Here is a 6,000-nt window from a genome sequence, read left to right on the forward strand (position 1 = left end):
AACAGGTGAGATATTGTTGTTCGTGTGCCTTGGGTAGCTCTACCAGCAAAACGTTCTACTGTACACTGTATCAGAATAAGCTACAGGTTTGCAGTTTTCTTCTTGCCTTTCCAACACAGAGAGTGAAATAGTTAACAGAATTCATACTTCAGAGGACCAAAACAGGACACGAGAGGTAACCATGATGAGTAATACATTTATAATTTTCTTGTTCCAGGACCCTTGTAAAATCAACTCTGTATCAATCTCACTCACTTTACATTTTTTAAACTTGCTTTGCAACCATCACTGACAGAGATATATACTTGCTGATTAAAAGAAAAGCTGGGATCTGGGAAATACAGAAGTTACTTAATAGAAGTACAGCACATAACAGAACCTAGGAGCAAGTCAGAGTCACAGTTCCCAGCTTCAAAGTACATGGAATTATGAAAAACTAATTACTTTACTAATCACATCCCCAGAGCTATGCTTTGATGGGTAAGATCCTGAATGATCAGAGAGGGCTATTCCAAATTGACAGGTGCACAAAAAAGGAAAATAATTTAATATTAGCTGACACATATTTTTGCTATACTTCAAAAATAAAAATGTAAAATATTTCTAGTAACAAGACAGCTGATAAAGTTCTGTAAAGGAAAACCATTCTTAATATCTCAGTATAAACTTTTACTCTTTCTTGTCATTTTGTGTTCAGTAATTAGATTCACAAAATTCCTTCCAGTTAAAGACAATTGTCTGCATGGCATATGTGGGGACCTGGAACCTCAGACAAACTAAGGGCGGGTTTGTCTGCCACAGTGCAGTGCTGTATTAGAAATCCCTGAGCCATCTGCAGACAAGCTGGTACAGCGCCATGCAACACTGAGCAAAGATACTGGTTCGGATCTTAAAATGAACAGGCCTGGCTAATAAATCTAGTCTCTCAGCAGGGTCAATGAACCTATGTATGGTGCTGTACTAACTGAGCAATATGGCTCTGGCTGTGGATCTCTGGAGATCTCAGCAGCTTGCTCTGTGGTACCATGTAGGTGTACCCTAAGTCACTCTAAATCACCTGCCTGCAGCCAGGCAGGCAGAAGGCAGCTGGTCAGGGACTGGAGCATGGGATTTCCCTGTGGCCCAGGCAAGTACTTTGAGCTCTGAGTAGCCCTTTCTTCATATGTCCACACAGTAAACCAACTATAGAAGATAAAACCATGTTCTGCCCCTGTCAAGTTTGCAGCTTATAGGTGCAAATTTGGACAATTTATTTCCAACACAAAATGATCAAATAGCTTCTCAGGCAACAGCCTGTTTCTTCTCCCAGAGGCCTAGCCCCTGTATTCATAAATACTGTATTAAATGTTGATGTAACAGCCCTTCGGGAGTCCCAGGACCCAGAGATGAAGGTGAAAGTCCACAGTAAAGAAGACATACCCTTGGTGGAAGAGAATCAGATCATGGAATACTTATACAAACTGGACATATATAAGTCCATGAGCCCTGATTGGATGCCCCCACAAGTGCTGAGGAATCGGAAAGATGTCATTACAAGGCCACTCTCAATCATCTTCAAATGATCATGGTGATTGGTAGAAGTGCCTGAGGACTGAAGGAAAGCAAACACCACTCCTAACTTCAGGAAAGACAAGATGGAGGACCATGGGACCTACAGGCCAGTCAGATTCACCTGAATCCCCGGGAAGGTGTCGAGGGTTTAGATTGCGGGGTGACAATAAAACCCTGGCAGATGTATTGTTAACCTCCTCTCCATCCCCCACTTCCCCCTTTTGCCCCTCCCTCTCCCCCCTTCCCACTCAGGACAGGCGATTGGGAGGAAAAGAAGGACAGAGAGAAGAGAGTTGGAAAAATTAACAATGTTTTACTAATGCTACTAATAAGAATAGAGAAAATAATACAAGATATACAAAACCAATCTTGAAAGTCTCAGCAACTGCAGGGCTGGCACCCAAAGTCCTGGATTGGACTCTGCAGCCAACCGGAGCTGGATTCAGCCTCTCACTAGGCCTCAGTTCGCAGGGACAACTAGCAAGGTCCTCTCCTAATGTCAGCCATAAGCAGAAGGGAAAAAGGAAAAAGAAAAAGGGATGAGATCCTTGTGATCTCCCACTTTTATATGAAGTATTCACGTGAATGGAATGTTATACACCGTTGGTCAGTTTCTTGGTCACCGGTTTCTCGTTGCCCTCTCGTGAGGGGCATCCATGCTTATCAATAAGTTTGCATTCCATTGCTAGGTTTACCAAAACATGTGTCTGGTTCTCCAGGAAAATGCAGTTAATATGAAGGCTTTAGCTGACAGGCAAATTCACTAAAAGAGAAACTTGTTTTTAACAAAACTAGGACAGAAGGTTATGGGGCAACTAATCCTGGACACCACTTCTAGACACATGAAGAACAAGAAAGTCATCAGGAGTAGTCAGCATGGATTCACCAAGAGAAAGTCATGTTTGACCAACTTGATAAACTCCTACAATGAAACTACTGACTTGGTGGATGAGGGGAGAGTTGTGGACATTGTCTACCCAGACTTTTGACACAGTCTCCCACAAGATCCTTGTAGAGAAGCTGATGGAGTATGGGCTGGATGAGCAGACAATGAGGTGGACTGAAATCTGGCTGAATGATTGCTCCCAGAGTAGTGATCAGGGGCTCAAAGTCCAGTTGCAGGCCAGTAACTAGTGGTGTACCCCAGGGGTCAACACTGGGTCTGGTCCTGTTCAACACCTTCATTAATGATCTGGATGGTGGAGCTAAGCATACTCTCTGCAAGTCTACAGATGACACAAAACTGGGAGGGGTGGCTGATACATCAGGGGGTTGTGCCGCCATCCAGAGGGACCTTGACAGGCTGGAGAAATGGGCTGACAGGAACCTCGAGAAGTTCAGCAAGGCTAAGTGTAAAGTCCTGCACATGGGAGGAACAACCACTGCATGTTGGAAGGAAACCAGCTGGAAAGCAGCTTTGCAGAAAGTACCCGGGGGTCCTAGTGGACAGCAAATCGAACATGAGCCAAAGCCATCCCCTTATAGCAAAGACCACTAATGGTATCCTGGGCTGAGTTACGAGGAATGTTGTCAGTGGGCTGAGGGAAGTGATCCTTCCCCTCAGCACTGGTGAGGCCATACCTGGAATGCTGGGTCTCCACCAGAGAGAGGCCACTGAGATGATTAAGGGACTGGAGAATCTCTCATGTGAGGAAAGGCTGAGAGAAGTGTGGGGGAGGAAGGCTAGCGAAGGGTCAGGGGGATCTTATCAGTGTATATATCAGTCTGAAGGAAGGGTGCAAAGAGGATGGAGCCAGGCTCTTTTCACTGGTTCTAAGTGACAGCACCAGCAGCAATGTGCACAGACCAAAACACAGAAGGTTCCCTCTGAACATAAGGAAACCCACTTTTCCGCTGTGAGGGTGAACAAGCGCTGGAACAGGTTGTCCAGGGAAGTTGTAGAGTCCTTGGAAATATTCAAAAGCTGTCTGCCTGGGCATGGTCCTAGGCAACTGGCTCTGGGCAGCTGTGATTCAGCAGTGTTGGACCAGATGACCTCCAGAGGTCCCTTCCATCCTTGACCATTTGGTGATTCTGTCACATACTCACTTCCTATTCCTTTTTACCTCTGCTTCTAGCTGTGAATTAGCTTGAAATGTCCACCAAACAAGCTTTTGCCATCTGGTCTGTGAGCCCGCATGACTTCTGCGCCCTGGCACCTGCCGTGTGCGTGGCTCCCTTGGGAGGCACGCTGCAGCCAGGCACCACGGGATCCCTGGTGATTCCCCTCTCTGATCCACGGCATGCACTCCAATAGTCTGGAATTACAGTTCCCAGCAAGGAAAAGATGTTTTTGTCCTTTAAGGCTACAGTGGCAATAGTCTAAACCTGATTGAGCAAGAATTGACAATGACATTTCACTACCAACCTCAGTGACTTAATCGCTGGTTGTTTTAGCATGTGGATTGGGCAAAAAATACAAGTGAGGTTCATCAGCTGGGAGCTGCCATGGCTAAAGAAAGCCACTATGAAAGAAACTGAGCAAAGAAGAGTAGAAGAAAAATGAGGGCACAAATAGAGATGAGCTGATGAGGTAGCACTCTGAAAACCCAACAGGAACTTACTAAAAATGAATGTGACAGAAATAAATAATTACGAAACTTTTATTTTCCTATCAAACAACAATTTCCTCCCCCTTATCACAAACCTCCTACTGATGAAAACAGTCATCCAGCATGGTTTGCAGAAAGTACTTAGTTCTGAACTTATGCTCCAGATTGCAGATCACAATAAAACACAGAATTGTTTTTCCTCCTTCCAGTGAGTTTGACATCCTCAGCAAAGGAGATGCTGAGGCACCAGGAAAAACAGGAAGCTTGTGTTCACTTTTTGATAGGAAGCAGAGGGAAAAATACAGTGTCTCATAGTCTCTTTAGCTGTGCCCACAGTGCTGTGAAAGGGTGAGCAGGAAGGCTGAACACAGACCTCTAAGTGTAACCTTGTTACATGAAGGTGTCCTTCCATGAAATGCTCAGTTTCTACTGAGGAGCAGCATGGAAATTTTATCATAGAATCATAGAACAGTTTGGGTTGGAAGGCACCTTCAAAGGTCATCTAGTCCAACCCCGCTGCCATGAGCAGGGACATCTTCAACTAGATCAGGTTGCTCAGAGCCCTGTCCAGCCTGGCCTGGAATGTCTCCAGGGATGGGGCATCTACCACCTCTCTGGGCAACCTGGGCCAGTGTTTCACCACCTTCATTGTAAAAAATTTCTTCCTCATGTCTGGCCTGAATCTCCCCTCCTTTAGTTTAAAACCATTACCCCTTGCCTTCTCATAACAAGCCCTGCTAAAAAGTCTGTCCACATCTCTTATAGGCCCCTTTAAATACTGAAAGGCCACAACAAGGTCTCCCTGGAGCCTTCTCTTCTCCAGGCTGAACAGCCCCAACTCTCTCAGCCTGTCCTCACAGCAGAGCTGTTCCAGCCCTCTGATCACTTTTGTGGCCTCCTCTGGCCCCTCTCCAACAGACCCATGTCTTTCCTGTACCTGGTGCTCCAGAGCTGGAGGCAGGACTCCAGGTGGGGTCTCACCAGAGTGGAGCAGAGGGGCAGAATCACCTCCCTTGACCTGCTGGCCACGTTCCTTTTGATGCAGCCCAGGATACAATTTGCTTTCTGGGCTGCAAATGCACATTGCCAGCTCATGTCCAATCTTTCATCCACCAGTAACCCCAAATCCTTCTCTGCAGGCTTGCTGTCAATCCCTTCATCCCCCAGCCTGTATTGATACCGGGGCTGCCCTGAAACAGATGCAGGACCTTGCACTTGGCCCTATTGACCCTCATGAGGCTCACTTCTCTAGCTTGTCCAGGTCCCTCTTGATGGCATCCTGTCCTTCAGGCATGTCAACTGCAGCACTCAGCTTGGTGTCATCTCTAAACCTGCACTCGATTCCACTGTTTATGCGCTGATGAATTAAACAGTACTGGCCCCAGTATGGACCCCTGAGGGACACCACTTGTTACTGGTGTTCATCCACACATTGTGCCATTATTCACTGGGCTTTGTAATTCTGACATAAACTAGCTGAGTATGCCGCAGCCCCTTGAACACAAAGATGATATGATCTTTTTGGGGGAAAAAGTCATAACTGACTCTCACTCTTTCCACAGGCTGGCATTAACACATTTATCTATTGTGTGCAAAGATGAGAGGGTCTGTTCACATCATTTTTCATTTGCAGTTGTTTCTTAGGGTGCGAACAACATCACTAAATAACACTGATGTAAAGGGAAACCTGTTTGGTATATGGAAAACAACGAAAAACTAGTTTGACACCTGTGTCCCTCCTGGCCCTCTGAATGCCTCTTCTGCCTCGCTGTCTCTGTTGAAACTCCCTGTTTTTGCCCAGCCCTGGATGCGCTCTTCTCGTCCCAATCTGCCCGCAGCACCGCCCGAAACAGCAAATGGTTTCTTCGAGAAGCGGCGGCTCCGGGCGCACACGATC

Source organism: Streptopelia decaocto, assembly GCF_964273445.1.
Source record: "Streptopelia decaocto genome assembly, chromosome: 1".
Lineage (NCBI taxonomy): Eukaryota > Metazoa > Chordata > Aves > Columbiformes > Columbidae > Streptopelia > Streptopelia decaocto.